Here is an 18501-nt window from a genome sequence, read left to right as displayed (position 1 = left end):
GGGTGCAGTTAAGTAGAGCAAACCGATTGGTATCACCTGTCTGCAGATTTGCCTTGATTACACCTGGAGACAGGTGTGGTTGTTCTGTTGCAGTCTGGCAGTTTCCACTGAGCTGTCCATGGTCCTGACTCTGTGGAATCCTTTGCATTGCTGTCCGTGGTTCTGGCAGTGAAAAAACAAAAAAAACCTTGCAAGCACATAACGTCGATCCACAACACAACCCCTGAATCCGCTACAGTATGCATGTATATGTGTATGTATGTATGTATGTATGTATGTATGCATGTATGTGTGTATGTATGTGTGTGTGTTACAAAAGGGAGATGTTACAGAGTGCTAGGAAGGCCATATTAAATGACCTAGTTTAATTGGAGCACCTGTTAGTAAGGGCGGAGCTATATGTATTTAACAGGTCCTTTGCAGCACAGGAGGGAGAGGGTGATTGTGATCCTGTAGCAGTTAGCCATGATTTGTTCGTTTGGTATCTTTTAAATGTTTATAAAAGGTTACGGAGCTCCAGAGTTAAAGAGGCTTGCGGCGTCTTACCGTGGAAAGGAAATGCCGTGTGGCGTATTATCAATAAACTGCACAAGTTGCTTTTAACCGTACTCTGAAGTGGCTGTGCTATTTGTGGAAAACCCAAGAACATTTTAGTTTAAGGACGGGGCACAAAGCGCCGTTCTCAGGGTTTTACGCTGAAAAGTCACCATTGTGAGATTAAATGTAAAAGTACTGTACCGCATTTGTTAGGGTATTTGTAATTCAGTGTGTTTTTTTTATCTCGTCCCCTGCTTTATATGTGAGCCTATAGTGTCTTTTGAACAAGGGTCTAATAGAAAATGCACATTAATAGTTATGAGCATGTTTTATTGAACAATAATGTAATTACTGCAACTGCTATGTCCTTGCCTATTGTACAGAGATGTGTACCTTTAGAAACTCTAATCAAAGATATTCCCAAGATGCCAGATCTGATGACATTACATATCACTAACATCATTTTATCATACACCTCTTACAGTCTCCATGGGATAGGTCGATACACAAAGTGGCTTTCAGAATTCAATTAATTAATGCTCTGTTTAAATCCAGCTACATCCTTATACTCATTATGTAAATAATCCTAAAACTCATTATAAAGCATCCCTGAGAGGGAAGCTTGCGTGAATGTGCTAGAGCGCTTCTACGATTACTGCTAGTGTCTCAAATCCATTTCGGCTTGCAACTTCACATGTTCAGGGTTACAGAGCTTTTCAAGCACAACTGATCACCCTTCACTTTAATCTGTGACCTAAAATGGCTGCTTTCGAGATGATTAAGACTTAATGCTTTGAGTGAGTATTGCCTTCATACTCTGTATACAGCTGATTCTGTGGTTCTCTCAGTCACGTTTGATTGTGGTTATTGAACAAGAAAAACAAACCCTTCCATGCCTGTTATTTTATAAAGCTGCCATCGCCAGTGTCAAGGCAACAAATCTCAAATTTTCTAAAAAAGTTCCATTATAGATCCAGTACAAATGAACCATTTCACTACCAACTGTTTTAACCTCGCAATATATCATACCAATTTTTTATTTTTTTTGTAAAACATTTTTATGTTTACTGATATGTTTTGGTTTTGTTCAAGAAAAAAAATATTCTTTTAAATACTGTATGTACTGTATCTGTATCCTTGGAATGAAATTAATAAGGATACATTTTTTATCTTACAACTAAAGTGCTTTAGGACAAAGCCTCAGGAATGATTCATGTAAACATAGTTGCCTTCAAGGTGAATCTCTAGAGATGAAAAGACTGCTAATAAAGTAGTAAGGGTATTATGAATGACTCAAAAATAAAACAGCAAAATGTGGTTTTATGTGGACATAGAATTGATTGATTCCCAGTTAAGAGTTCCTGGCCACCTGTCCCTGTTTAAAACGTTTTTTTTTTTTTAAATACTGCCACTATTTAGATTGTGAAAATTGAAAAAAGTTATTTAAAAATGACTGTGGCTATGTTCTGAAAAAAAAGGCTGTATTCTGAAGATATAACCCAGCTAAATCAGTTATCTAGAGGTGTGTGCATGTTTAAGAGATACGGCTGCTAAATGTAATTTCACATTTGCTGGTCTTTCTTAGGAGATATGCCTGAGAAAGCATTGGCAACAGTAACTAAAACCCTTATAACAGTATAATAACATATTTTAGAAATATATTAAAATATTATTTACTTATTTTGCAAGTGATAGGCACTGTTTCTGAAACTAAAGATAGCATGCAACACTACAAAAGTTATAAAACTCTCTAGAAGCTAGATAGAGGATATGTCATGAAAAACCATGAAATTCAGTGTGATTGGGCACGTTTGTTATCTTTCCAGTGCACACTGCATATAGTAATACTGTAAGTCAGATTTTTCCATTAAATATCTTATTAATGCCACAAATTATTACATTAGCTATAAGTAAGATATCAACAGCAATAAACAGCAACTACCCTGATTCATTGGGAGGTACTGTATGGTAATGCATTACATAGAAGCCAGCACAGAGTATGGGTTTTGTAAAGTTATTTTGAGACTCCTGTATTAAAATATCCAAATCTAAGTCAAAATTTAGATCAAAGTTTATTTCCATCATAAAATATTTGGTATTGTGTGAATATCAATGTTTGGTAAATAGTTTTAAATGATACGCAATATGCTTAACAATAGAATGTATTTGTGTTGCTGTTTGTATTTTTACATACCTTCACCCACCATTGATTGTTTTATAACTGGCATCAGATTGCAGTAGGCTAGGGCTTACACCTACTCAAATCTATTGTTCAGTATTGTATATCATGATATGCTATAGCCCGAGATGTACCGATATATTTTAATTAAATATAATAATGAATTTGAAGAATGAAGGTGGCACCTATTGAAGTAAGCTCACAAAACTGTGATCATTTCATGCCATTAAAACTTACAGAACATTTAAAAACTTTCTTGCTCATTTAAAAGCAGACTGACCTGCTCACAGAAGAAGCCTGAGTACCAAAATAGGCAACACATGCAAGTCTATGCTGTGGCTAGATACACTTAGTACAGTTTCTTTTATATAAAGATGATATGAGCTCATCAGTAATTCATTCCAAACTGATTCATGTTATTATAAGCATATGCCAAATTTGTGTTGGGTTTAATATGCACGGACATTCCAAAAAAATAATAACTGCAGAAACAAAATGTAAAAGCTTAGTAATTATAAGGTATGAAGTGTATTTATTGACACACAGGTTATCACTGATAACAAAACAGAAACAAATAGGAGCATACAACAAGATGACACAGGTATCACTAAAGTTTACAGTAGCCTACTACATTATTGTGATTGAGAGCTACAAACTGGTGCATTACTTTCAGTTATTATTCTGCACTCCAAAAAGTAGCACCCTCTCAAATGGCATTACGGTACTTTAAGCTCTAAAAAACAAAAGAGATACATTGTTATGTTTTACACTTGTCAAGAAGCCAAATGCCTCGCAAGACCACTGTGTTGCAGTGTGAACAAATCATGGCATGACCCATGGTAGTTTGCTAAAATGTTGGTAATGAAATTCTCTGCATCATAGATCATTTGCACATTAATGGAGTGTAACTTTTTTCCTATTTCAATACATAACTTTAGTTTGGTATGAAGACCATGTGAGTGCAGTCAACTGCAGAAAATTCAGTGGTTGGGAAACAAACGAAATCTGAGGCTTGTTTGAAGAAAGTAATACATACATATATGATACTTAATAAATAAAGTGATACAGCTTGTCGGTCACTATTGAATACCTGTGTCAAACAGGTGTGTAGTGGTGCCAGAGTGCACCACAGCATCGCTCCAGTAATGGTTTTTCTTGTAGGTGCCACTCTGCCACTTATTTATTACCGTAAGTCAACATTTTATTTTGGTATTTATAGTTTATTGATAGACACTTTTCATGGATCCCGGCCACAGCTCACATTGGTCAAGGGTGTTTACACTTACAACTCAGACCTGAGCTGGCTTAGGGTCGATCATATAAAGAGATTCTTATGATTTCAGCCACCTGTTTATACTTGAGCTGGTTTTGGCTCCATATGCACGCACATAGCTCCTGAACTGTCGTGAGTGCCTAATTACATCATATCGATCACCCCTTGCCTGAAAATATTTCCCTCCCCAAAATACAGAGGCGAAAGTGTTTAAATCAATGACAAGCCTGTCATTTGTGTCACTTGTGTGTTTCTACTTCAAAGTGGCCGTTACATGCTAATTAAGATTTCATTTTGCCATCAAAAATGGAGTGAAGCATTGAAAACGTCCATATCAGTACTGCCTACTTGGCAGACTCCTCTGATATGTAAATAATACCTGTTTCTTCTTCAGGGGTAGTACGCCTGCAAATCTGGTGCTACAGCACTAGATTCCAGCGCCAGGGTACCTCATATAGCGGCAACAACATTAAATTCTGCCGCCAGTAGGCATGTTTAATTTGGGCAGGGTTTGATAATTTTGTGCCAGCAGGCTCTCTGGTGCTAAACTTTCAAAACAGTTTAGCACCAGTTTTCAAAATGATTTGCACCCCTGGGTAGGTGAAAATTTAAAGAAACATGTGTTATTGTATACACTGAAACATCAGTCTAACAACTCTTCTTATATGTAAATATAAACAATAACTCCAGTTTATTTTCTTACCCATGAAAAATACTTATTTTTGTGATTCAACAAACGCGTACTATCAATGACACAATTTAAAAAATCAAGCCTTTCATAAATAAAAAGATGTACTTCTCGGGGTGAAAACGGTCCTTTGTTTAAAAGTAAAGTGCTTTTGGGCCTGAAGCTAGTACTTTTTATATATACATATATTCACATCACAGCACTTATGATGATACACTTTGAAAAACGAAGCCTATATATTGAAATTGATTAAACTTCCACAAGCGTGCTGCTTTATTTTTTAAATTGTATAATTGTTAGTGCCATGATGTACATAAACAAGTGCAATGTTCAGGTTTAATAGCAAGTTACTTTTAAAAAAAGGACTGTATTCGCCTTACCTATAGGAAACCTTTTATTTTCTTACCGACTTTACTGAAATGATTTATTTAACTCAAGACTGAGCGAGGTAGCCACAAAACAAACATTTCCTCATAATGATGCATATAAAGATGCGATCACAGCCTTTGTAGATATGTGTGAAAAATAATATTTCTGACAACAGAGTCTTGTGGCAACCAGGCTTGTTTCACATTTATCCCACATAAATTATACATGTTTAAATGTCCTCTCACATTACAACACAAATATAAAAGTCTGTTTGTATTTTGGAATCCTCTGCTCCTGTCTCTCTCAGCATTTTGTCAAATATATGTTTTGGTTCTGTTGTCTGAGTAACAATCCAAACTTCCTGTTGCTGTTGTCTGTGCCTGTTTGTCACTGACAATGGGGACATTGCCCACTAGTGTACGTGGCCTACGTGAGCCGGCTCAGGGACCAATGTGTTCACAGTAGAGCAAATAACAGACCAAAGCCGTTGCAGCCCGCCTCTTCTAATGTAGCATACATTTACACAGAAAACCATCGCGTAAACTTACAACATACCATTTTTTGAAAACAGAAAAATTACTTTGTTCCTTTGAAAATAACACTCTAAGTGTATATGACTCCCTTCTGTGGCATTATAATAAGCATGCACTGCAATAACAGATAAAACATGACTGTATAAATAGGCTAGGCGATGCCAGATCATTGTAATCATTCTAGCAGAGCTGAAAAATTCCTCTTTATGTGTAATGAGAAAGGCAGTTTCTGAAATGCATCTATTACACAAGCAGAACTCATTAAAAGTTTTCAAGTACATTAACTAGGGAGCTATAAATGGAATGAAGATACTGGTATTACAGCTAATGAGTGTAAGGTAAGTTTTTAGTAAATTAATTCATTAAAGAAACATGAAAATGTAACTCATCCCACTTGTAAGATACATCAGAAAGCTAATTAAAAATGTATACATTTAGACATGTAACTATACCCAAATATAAGTAGGCAGTTGCAACTTTTTTTTCAGAATTGATCTTGTTCACCTCTTGTGCAAGAGTGGAAAATCAAGTCACCACATCTATTCCTACACTGGATTATACTGTCCACTGGCACATCGCTAATTGCCATTTAAATGCCATTTTAGAAGATAGTGCAGGTTATAGTCTGTATGGCTATTAATTTAAATATGAATTTATGAATGTAAATTAATGTCTGTTGTTTATTCATACTGTATTTGTGACACCATTTAATTGCACACTCTTTTATGATATTCTAATTGTAAGGTCTGTTCTTATTTAGGTGTGAGTTTCTGTTATCGCTTGCATCATTTAGATGAGCTGGTCCCGATTGACATGGGTGGAATAAAAGAAAACAACATGGCACTGGTAAACAAACAGAATATAAGTTGAAACAATTAAACAAGCATGCATGTGAGATTGTTTTTCTCAGTATTTGATAGTATTTGCCTTTTTATTTTAAAATCTACACACAGTGCACTAACAATAAATTATACTGTATGTCTGTTTGCGTTCTGGCAGTTGCCCTTAATTTTACTCATGCTAAACATAAATTCAGTGGTGCCACTACCAACAGTTTCCATTCTTTCAAACACAAAGTGCCGAGTACTTGTGTTCCATCCGAATGGGATTCTGATTCCACTGCATGAGAAAAGGAGGAGCACTCTACCTCAGTTTCAAACAGCACCTCTCAGCGGGTTTCATTGTGCTGCTCTTCAGTTAAGCCACCCCTGGGCCTTTTAAAGACTTCTAAATCATTATGGATCTTATTGCTTCCCTTCTTTGAGATATCCAAAGCCTAATCACTCTGAACAGTCATTAGCAGATGATACAGTTCATTAAATGTCACATTGGTGAAATTCGCCATGCTTCCTTTTAATTCATACCCAATAAAGGATAAGACTGGCCTCATGGAAGTGTTTCAAGCTATTCATTCATCTACCAAAGCTAAAAAAAGCTGCATTAGCTGAATACAACTGATTAAAAAATAGCCACCCTGTGCTCTGTAAATAGGGGAAATAATGGTTAATTTAAGAGTAATCTAAAAATAAATGGTCAAAAATGGGTAAGAATACACTTGTAGTCCAATTAAAAACAGAACATTTCAATAACGGTCAGCAATCAACAGCCCCCAGGTAATTTGCATTAGTTATTCTGGAGAAGTAATATTAATTTAGATTATAGTTGATTTCAAAAATATTCTTAAAGGTAAAAATAGCTTGTATGTGTTTGTATTTGATAAGGTTGTTATCAATTTGAAAATATCAGCCTTAAAGGTGCGTAACAAAATAAATCTGAAAAAAGGCCATTCTCGTTTTTGTTTTATTTGCTGTGCTGTAACAGACTTTGAAGGAATACATTTGGCAGCCTGCTGTTTTAAGTGATAGCAGAAGCAGACCATGCTCTCGTAAGCATGAGCTTGAATGAGGGAGGAAAGTTTGACTGCCAATAAGTGTATTACAAAGGAATCATATATTTGTAAATTGAACTTAATTGTGAAACACTGAAGTTTTTTTTTTTTTCATTTTCGAATGTTGTTTGTAATTATACTTTTTTAAAGAAAGCTCAGTTAGCCCCAGTATATAATATTGCATTCTTTCATATCGGCTTGCTTACTACATTCTTTTATGTGGTGTGTGTAGATTCTCGTCCGTTCACATTTTCCAAAGGTACTTTACAGGAACATAAGCTCCCACAGTATTGCTTTTGCAGCAGATGAATGACACATTCGAACTCTGATTTAAAACTCAATTGCAGTAATCTTCATAATGAAATTGTATTGGCCACTATACCTTTAGGTTAGTACTAATTGAAAAACATTCATTATTTCAGTTTCAGTGCAGCAATTTGTGGTCAAAAATATGTCAACAATACTGTTTTACTGGATACCCTTTCTATTAAGGATCTGTATTTGGAGGTCACCTTCACACTGTAATCAAACACATTGGCATTTAAAGCTTCAGCAGCAGCATGGATTTCTCTGGCTGACGCTTCATGAGTGCTTTATCTAAGTGTGGAAATTAGATTAGTTTCACATTTCTTTCCATAAAACCATGTTCTACTTACTTCTGGTGTTAAACAGCTGAAAATAAGAAACATTTAACATGACACTATGGAAATGTTCCACAGCAGGTAATATTTGTGTTTCTACTGGTTTTAAATGTACAGAATGCCAGTAATGACCTTGTTTGAAAAAAGTATAACAGTGACCTCTAGTGGAATAATTAATGCATAGGCCTTCCAACAGTCAAGCATAGCATAACCCATGTCCACGAAGCAATATTTGTAGCCACTATATACACACAGGTACAGTTTAATATACCTTAAATAAAAAATCATTTGAAATGCAAGAGGAACAGCTGCCTAGAGAAGAGGAGATTGGAGGGGGGAAATAACAATGCATTTCATTCTCACTAAACTTGCACTCCTAAAAACAGGAAGTTCTGTTCTGAGTTGAGAATAAAGAATGGAGTGAGTTCCACAGAGCGGAGAAAAGATGAATGGGTGACTAGAGAAATTAGAGAGAGGATTAATCAACCTACTTCACCAAGTGCTGGGTTACATGGCAGGGCCAGAATGTATAAACCAAAGGTGATATGTTTAAATGTATACCCCAGAATGAAATTGCTATCCGAGTCATGTGTTTGTGATTTCATGGCTTTTATGCTAAATATGATGATGATGATGATGTAGGTAAAACAACTATAATCTTGCATTGGGCAGCAGTGTGGAGTCGTGGTTAGGGCTCTGGACTCTTGACCGGAGGGGCGTGGGTTCAATCCCCGTTGGGGGACACTGCTGCTGTACCCTTGAACAAGGTACTTTACCTAGATTGCTCCAGTAAAAACCCAACAGTATAAATGGGTAATTGTATGCAAAAATAATGTGATATCTTGTAACAATTGTAAGTCGCCCTGGATAAGGGTGTCTGCTAAGAACTAAATGATAATAATAATAATAAGATTCATAATGTGTCCCAGGAATGTTGAAACTGCAGTGTGAATGCATTTTGTGCACATACTAAAGTCTTGGTGCTGTATATTATTACTGGGGTTGAACAAAAAGTATGAACTCCTGAACCAATCAAAAAGGTGAAGGGCCACCGTCGAAAACCAGGCCAGCACTGATTTACTGTAACTGGTTTACTGATTGCTGCAAAGTCAGTTCTCTAGAATAAAGAGTAATCACATTGAACTGGTCCTCACGATTCCTGATTACTTTCACAGGTTTTAAAGGATATTGAGTGCTCCACAGGGGTTACTGACACTTGCCTGGCTGAAATATGTTTTTACACCCATCTAAATTAAAAAAAAAAAAAAAAAAAAACTGGCACCAACAGTGAGAATTTGCAACAATAAATAATTTTAAAATATATTCCTTCTAAAAGGATCCAATAATGTTTTGCATCTTTTTGTACAGAGACTATTGTTATCTGTTGCAATATTGAGGTACAGTAGGTGATTGTTTCCAAAAAATAGGAACAAGGGAAAGTTTATATTGATATTTTTAAAATGCTGACACATTTTACCTTGCTTTCACTATGCTTTACCTTGCTTTCACTATACCTTACCTTGCTTTCACTATGCTTTACCTTGCTTTCACTATACTTTACCTTGCTTTCACTATACTTTACCTTGCTTTCACTATGCTTTACCTTGCTTTCACTATGCTTTACCTTGCTTTCACTATGCTTTACCTTGCTTTCACTATACTTTACCTTGCTTTCACTATACTTTACCTTGCTTTCACTATGCTTTACCTTGCTTTCACTATACTTTACCTTGCTTTCACTATGCTTTACCTTGCTTTCACTATGCTTTACCTTGCTTTCACTATACTTTACCTTGCTTTCACTATGCTTTACCTTGCTTTCACTATGCTTTACCTTGCTTTCACTATACTTTACCTTGCTTTCACTATGCTTTACCTTGCTTTCACTATACTTTACCTTGCTTTTACCATGTTAAAGTACTCTATATTAAGAGGTTCTTTAACAACAGTCTATGGGGTCTGTTTTATTTATCTAAATTGGGGCAGATTTTAATACTGAAACCTTAACTTGTGAAAACTCTAGCGTGGTAATATATTTAAAAAAAAAAAAAAAAAAAAAAACATTAAAATAGATACATATGTTTCATAACATCAAACTCAATTGTAGCCACAAAAACAGACTTTGAAAAAAATGAAACATTGTTAAATATTTCAGTAGAAAACATTAACATAATTCTAGCATAATGTGTGAAGAAAGTCTCATCTTTTAGCCTCCTGCCAATTGGCTTGATTCTTATCCAAAGATGTTCTTTTACAACCCAGACAGAACTCTATTCACATTCCTCTGGTGTTTGTCATTGGATTGGAAAGCATTTAAGACTTAAAAAGCCAGTTAATTTAAACATGGGTCAGTAAGGCTGGTGCTGCCTTTCTTTCCAGGTAGCATTATTATGAAAAGCCCCCTGCAATGCCTTTTAAATATATAAAAATGAAGGGGTTTCAGAGAGAACCACGTGGCTGGAATAGAAAGCTATCAGGACAAAACCACTAGCATACAATACCATTGCATTGCATCCAAATCCATGTATGTTTGTTTAGTTCTTCTTATTAAATATGGTTCAGAGGCATAAATCCCCCTTAGATTGATTCAAGCTACAACTTTCTGTAAAGCTTGCTGGCTTGATTAAAACAGCCGAACTGTCAAAGGCCAGGTACTGCATTGCATCTTTTATAAAGGCTCTCTGTAGAAGGAAGGAAGGACTTTTTGGTTCACATCTTGACAGGATCATTTCAGATTTATGAAAATTGTTTTTAAATTAAGAAAAAAAATAACACAAGATTTCTAATAATACTTTGATACTAAAAGGAAATTCATGTTATTCAAACATAATTCACCCAGAGCTTACCTTAAATATATGTCTGAAAATTATCTGTAAAATTAGGCAACTTAACATGATGACATTGGATTAGATGCTTTGACCTCCAAGACACTGGTAAAATGTCCTAGGAAGTACAACAGTACCAGATTCCCTGGAAGCCAAGGAAAGCAAACTGATAACTTTCGACTAGTGTAGTACTAGATATGATGTTTTAAAATAAAATACATGTTGCATATTTCTAGCCTATTGAATTTGTTAACTACAACTAAAGCAGCCCAGCAAAGTTTTAATGAGCTATACATTCGCTGGAGTGAGTGAACCATGTACAGCAGATAATTCAAGTGAAATTAAGCAAAGCGATGGTTCTGACAGGGAACTCACTTTACCCTTAGATCAAATCACATAAATATCAAGCATATTTTAAGAGCTACCAACACCAGACTAACTCGTCAGTTTAATAGCTAGTTTCCTATTTGTCCCTCGCTAAACAATATGGCCAGTGATCAGCAAGGAAATAATTTATATCTTATCTCAATCCACTACATCCCCGCTGTGCGCCAGAGTTCCCCTCCTCCTCCCCAGCCTCCACATGCTTTTTGGCTTCGTCTACCTAAGGGCAGCTATCCCTCAAAAGGCGAGGCCAGAGGCCAAAGAATGTAGTATAAATCATGTACATCGTAGTTGCGTTGTCTAGTCTATTTTAATAAATAATCGCATGAGATTTCTGACTGAACAGCAGTTCAGCAACTGGAGATAATGACACGTTTTATTTTTTCTAGTTCAGTTATTATATAGAACATTATATTCATTGATATGTGTTTGTAATAAATATATATGCTCTCAATTGCTTAATTGAATTTGACCAATTTTGTTTTTGTTTTAATTCTGAGGCCTTTGACACGGCAAATGTTTTCCTTCTTATTAAAATATTATATATTATATTATAAGTTATATACCTAATAACAGTTGTTTTTAATGTAAGGTAATACCCAAGAATAGCATTATTAGATAAATGTAAACTTCTAATGTGTACAATAAATACAGTGTAGACAGATGTAAAGCCGCCTGCATAATATCGGTACCCTTTTCAGATCCCAAGGGGCAGCTTATCTGTTGCAGGTAACACAAACTAGAGCACAAGCATGTTTGCTGCAGCTGCAGTTTAGGCTAGTTATTATTATTATTATTTGTTTATTTAGCAGACGCTTTTATCCAAGGCGACTTACAGAGACTAGGGTGTGTGAGTCACTTACAATTACGTCTCACCCGAAAGACGGAGCACAAGGAGGTTAAGTGACTTGTTCAGGGTCACACAATGAGTCAGTGAGTGAGGTGAGATTTGAACCGGGGACCTCCTGGTTACAAGCCCTTTTCTTTAACCACTGGACCACACAGCCTCCTATAGTTAAAAGGCTACTTACAATGGGTTACAGTGAATTAACATATACATTTGTCCAGAGTATGGATTTTGCATTCAACTTTTTTTTTTTTAGTAATGATCAATGCATTATAATTTCTGGTTGGTAAGATGTGTAAGTGGTTCCCTTTCAATTCGATGACAACCACCAAAACATTATGTATGGGACGCCCTCTGTCCCACCTACAGAGGGATTAAAACCGTCATTCCATGGAAGCCCTGTCTCTTTTTGCCTCTCAAGACGGTAAGGTAAGACCCTCTGTGTTGGCATGTGAGCGTATTGTGAAAAATAGCTTTTGAGTCAACAGCAGTTCCCTTGCCTTTCAGGCTGAAAGCTGGCTTACCACTTTCATGGAATCAGTGACTCCTTATTCAGCCTTTTTCTTCTTTCTACTTCAGCAACCTGAAAAAAAATAGCAGGCCTTGTCCTCCACGGGCCATATTTTTACTACCCGCTGTAGCGTACACCTCACCGGCTGCCTCGGCCCTCCCATCTCGGTGTGTCAGGCCTCCAAAAAATCAACAACAACAACAGTGTGCTCCCCAGTAATATTGTTGTTATTGTATTATTGTGTTGTACTCCGTCCACAGATTCGACCGCCGCGGCTTCGGCCTATGTGTCCCCTGGAGCATGCTGTGCACTGACCAGGTGTGTGCTACGACACGGTTAGAGCAGGCACTGCTGCATTAGCTGCCCCCAGGTACTTCGGTACCTCGATGCACGCTCAGCCTGTGGTACTTTGGTGCCTCGGTGCACGCAGTGCTCGGTGCACTCGGTACGCAGGTGTCTAGTACCTCGGTGCGCATAGCGCCCTCGGGAGCTCGGTGGACGCGGTGCCTCGATGCCCTCTGCCTGTAGGCGGTGCTCCACTCTGCCTTGTCCAGTTACTCTGATCGAGACTGTGTGAAACAGCTCTCTCTCGATTTCTCTGGAGTTCCCCTGCAATTTCATTGCTGGAAGCAGGCTTGCCACTTCCCTAGAATCAGAAACTCCGCTTCTGTGAACTCAGCTATAAACGCTGCACAAGTGCGCTGTGTTTACTCTTTTTCTTTTCAACAGCCTACATTGCTTTGTGATTGTAGTCTGCTTTTCTAACTTTACAGCGCTCACTGTTTTGTGTTTTCCTCTGCTATTGCAATTGGGAAAAAAAAGAGACACATGATCCTCCATCGTACCCCTCTGCCGCGCCCCACTGTGGAGTTGACTCCGCTGGATTGTCTCGGCCTGCCCTCTCAGTGCGCTTAAAAAATTCAGTTCACCCGTGTTGCCATGGTGTCTGTTGTATTTACCCTCACAGCTTTGCTGTTGTGTGCGTGTACAGTATGTGTGGTGTTCTTTCACTGCCTTGCAGTTTAAAAGACCCAGCTCTGCTGCGCCCCACTGTTCAGTGGAATCCGCCAGGTTGTTTCAGCCGCCTACTCTGCGTGCTGTTAAAAAAACAAAAAAAACAGTTACCTGTGTTACCGTGGTGACTGTTATTTTACCCTCACAGCTTCTTGTTGTGTGTGGGTGTATGTATTTTTTCTTTACTGCCTTGCAGTTTGAAACAAAACAAAAAAAAAAGAAGTACGGTGCGACGGGGGACTGACCCGTCTTTATGAACGTGGTTGGGACTGGCAGGGAGGGGGTTAAATTCCTCCCTGCCAAGAAAACATGTGAGAATGTGGCTGGAGCCCTAATTGAATAATCAGCAATTATTGATTAATTGGGGGATAAAAGCCAGGGGAGAGGCCCTGGCTAAGGAGAGAGTTCTGGAAGGAGAAAGAGCCAGTGCTTTTCTGTGTGTGCTGTTTTTCATTTTGAATCCAGTGAAGGCGTTGCCCAGCCTGGAAGCTTTATTTGTAAGTTTTGTTTTGTGTCTATTTTGTGTTTTGAAACCTTTTTGTTTGGCCCTCGTGCCTGTTTATTTGATATTTTTTGTTTATTAAAAAGCTTTATTTTGAACTTTAAACTGTCTCTGAGTCTCAAACCTCTGTCATCCTTGTCACACACGGTTTCTCCACAAGGACCCAGCTCTGCTGCGCCACGCTGTTGATTTGCATCTGCCGGCTTGTTTCAGCCCGCCTACTCAGTGCGCTGGTTACAAAAAAATAAATAAAAAATCAGCGACCCGCATTGCCGTGGTGACTGCTATTTTAACCGCACAGCTTTACTGTTGTGTGTGTGTGTGTGTTTTCTTTTACTGCCTAACTGCACGCGGTCCAGAACCAGGTTATCGCCGCGCTGCACTGTGTGCTCCCCTGTACTGCTCTCCTAATTGCCTACCGCAGCCACTCGAGCCTGTGTATTCACCCTGGTGTATGCTATGCGCTACCCCGGGTTGTGTTGACTACACGAGGTTGAGGCTAGGTGCCTCTCGGTGCTTCGGCACCCTCGGTGCTTAGATGCTCCATGCCTCGGTGCTTAGCACCACAGCATGTCAATAACACCTGCACTCGGTGCCCCGATTCTTTGGTGCACCAGTACTGTATTCTACCTCACTCAGTGTCCTCGGTGCTTCTGCACCCTTGGTGCCTGAGTGCTTCAATACACAGGTCTACACTCTCCGGTGTTTAAACAACACCCTTGGGGCTATGCAGATATCAAGCATGGCTAAAGTCCACGCTTGCACATCCTGCACAACGTACCCTGCTAGCAGGGCTGAGCCATACACGGTGTTGGGAGCCCCTGGCCAGGCAGCAGGCTCAAGCCCTTGCTCTGGCCCCAACTCAGCCGATAACGCCGGCCCGGGAGCTGACCCCGCCTGCACCGATGGTCGCCCTGGATGTTACAAAATTGGATGTCAGCATTGCTGAGGAGGACCATGATGCGATTTCGATCACGGCCTCATGGGAAGGTGGCTCCTTTCTTCAGAAGCAACCCCTACTTCCCCTGACCATTCCTTTGGATCAGTGATTGAGGAATTGCTGCAACACTCTAACCAAGAACGCAAGGCGTCTCGGCAGGTAGCCTCAATGCTCCTCTCCTGTACGGGAGAGAACGAGACGCTGGTGTCCGCCTTACTCACCAGGCTGTCCGGCCGGGCGAATGGTTTATCACAGTGGACCAAAAGGACGCGTATTCCACGCCCCTATTCGTCCAGCACACAGGAAGTATCTCCACTTCGCCTTTCAGGGGAGCATCTTTGAGTTCTCTGTGTTGCCATTCGGCCTCTCCTTAGCCCCCCACACATTTTCAAAGTGCATGGATGCCATCCTAGCTCCCTTGCGACTGCAAGGGATCAAGGTGATGAACTACCTGGACGACTGATTGAAGTTAAAGCGCTTTGTGATGGTGGTCCACTATGAAAGGCGCTATATAAAATAAAGATTGATTGATTGATCTGTCCCAGTCGCAGGAAGGAGCAGTGGCCCACACAGCGATTGTGACAAAGCATCTGTTGAAGCTGGGTCTCACCCTCAACGATGCCAGAGCCAATTATGGTCTACTTGGGTCTCCGGCTGGATTCCCTTACAATGAGAGTCGGACGACAGAGTAGCTGCCATTCGCAACTGTCTGGCCCTGTTCAACAAGGGTCCACAGTATAATTGGTATTGTGTTAAACTATTGGGTCTGATGGCCGCAGCTTCATCAACCACCCAACTAGGGTTACTCCACATGCGCAAGATCCAAGTGTGGCTCAGTGCCTTTCGGCTACACCCCAAGCGCGACAGACACCGTCAGCTGACTGTGTCTCACCTATGCTGGGAAGCTCTACGTTTGTAGAAGCAAGCCTCTCACCTGAGCACAGGCGTAAGGATGGGAGTGATACACAACCATCAGTTGGTGATGACAGACAAATCCAACTCTGGTTGGGGAGCGGTCTGGGCAGGCAGTGGAGTTTGCGGATCCTGGTCGGATCGCTGGACATCCCTGCACGTAAATGTGTGGGAGCTGAGAGCAGCCCACGAGTGGCCCAAAGCATTTTGTATGCTTTCCTGCCAATACCGCTGCTCCCTGCCTTCTTCGAGAAAGTCAGGAGAGACAAGGCAACAGTTCTCCTGGTGGCCCCTAGATGGCCGAGGAGATTCAGGTTTTCAAACCTCTACCAGATGCTGCAAGGCCAGCCCTGGGAAATCCTGCTGCGCATAGATCTCCTGAGTCAGACGCAAGGCAGCCTCTGGCACCCAGGACCGTGCAGACTCCAGGTGTGGGTCTGGCCACTGAACGGGACCATCTGTCCGCCTTAGGGCTCTCAGATGCAGTTGTCAGTACACTGCAGAACACTAGGGCCTCCTCCACAGGGGCGTTACACGCCATAAGTGGAAGTATTTTCAAAATTGGTGCATGGCTGGAGGTCCTGACCCCAATTATTGCCCTGTAGCAACTATTTGCAGTTTCTGCAAGATCTGTTTGAGGCAGGTCGATCCACCTCTACGTTGAAAGTGTACCGAGCAGCCATATCTTCATGCCATGTCCCCATTGACTCAGTGTCCCGGGCGCTCATATACTAGTGACCCATTTTTGAAGGGTACTCGGTGGTACAGGAGGGCAGATCTCCACAAATGGAGGCTGTGTGGTGCAGTGGTTAAAGAAAAGGGCTTGTAACCAGGAGGTCCCCGGTTCAAATCCCATTGTGTGACCCTGAGCAAGTCACTTAACCTCCTTGTGCTCTGTCTTTCGGGTGATGTAATTGTAATTGATTCTGCAGCTGATGCATAGTTCATACACCCTAGTCTCTGTAAGTCGCCTTGGATAAAGGCGTCTGCTAAATAAACAAATAATAATAATAAATGGAGCATTGATGTTGTACTGGAGGCTCTCAAGAAGGCCCCATTTGAGCCTGTAAACTGCATAGAGTTGAAGCTTCTGTCTATGAAGACAGCCTTCCTCTTGGCTATCACCTCCGCAAAGCGGGTCAGTGAGCTGCAGGCGCTGTCAGTGCACAGCTCCTTTATGCGTATTTGGGACGATGGCAGCAGGGTGTCATTGCATACAAACCCTGCTTTCCTCCCCAAGGTGATCTGTGGAACTGGAGTCTTTCCATCCACCTCAGTTTGCTTCAGAAGAGGATAGGAGATTGAATTTCCTCTGCCCAGTGCAGGCGCTGAGATGTTACGTGGATAGAACAAGAGCTCTGCATCATTCTGACCAGCTCTTTGTCTGTCATGGGATACACACTCTAGGACAGCCCCTCTCGAAGCAGCGACTGTCCCACTGGATTGTGGATACAGTCTCTGAGGCGTATGACAGTGCTGGCTTACCCCCACCTGGGAGAGTAGCTGCGCACTCTAGTAGAGGGTTGGCTACATCTTGGGCCCTCTTCAGAATATATCCACTGTCCAATATATGTACGGCAGCTAGCTGGGCTATGCCACATACATTCTCCAGGTTCTACCGCTTGAATGTAGTAGATCCTTCTTTGCCTTCAATAGGCACAAGGGTCCTTGAGGTTGCACGCTCGCACTGCTAACCTAGGGTTAAGCGGTTCTGATGCGTCCCTCGTATGCTGTCATTCCTTGTCCCTCACGATGGCTCTGGTATACATTTCCCATACGTAATGTTTTGGTGGTCATCTTCGAATTGAAAGGGAATGTTAGGTTACTTACCGTAACCCTGGTTCCCTGAAAGAGAAGACGAGCACCAACCAGCGAGGTCACATCAGTCGCCCTCACGGCTTTGATGCAAAAAGAGACAGGGCTTCCGTGGAATGACGGTTTTAACCCCACTGTAGGTGGGACAGAGTGTCATCACAGGAAGGGGCCTATTGGCAGCTCTGGTATAGAGAGCTCAGAAAATACCTACCAATAGGCAGGCATTCCCCAATACGTAATGTTTTGGTGGTCGTCTACTCTTTCAGGGAACTAGGGTTACGGTAAGTAACCTAACGTTCTCTAACAAATGTGTTTTTAAACAGTCTAATTGTATACTATAATTGCATGTGTTATTAGGTGTATCTACATTAGGAACTAGACCCTTCTTAGGGATAAATTAATTACCTAATTCAAAGAGAAGAATACAAATATCAATGTGCACAATAGCTTCTTTAACTTCAATGATTTCCTGTGCTTTGGGTTTCAGTTAATGTAATTTATTCCACCCCAATTTGACAACAAAGGTCCAATGTGGATATTCCAAGCAGAGAAAAAGCTCAGCTATTGACCTTACAGCTTGATGCACAACCCCACCTGGGAGTGATGTATTGATGTTTTTTTTTTTTTTTGTCCATGTTGTAGG

This window comes from Acipenser ruthenus, chromosome 3, assembly GCF_902713425.1.
Source record: "Acipenser ruthenus chromosome 3, fAciRut3.2 maternal haplotype, whole genome shotgun sequence".
In the NCBI taxonomy this organism is placed as follows: domain Eukaryota; kingdom Metazoa; phylum Chordata; class Actinopteri; order Acipenseriformes; family Acipenseridae; genus Acipenser; species Acipenser ruthenus.
Note: the sequence above shows the minus strand (reverse complement) of the source record.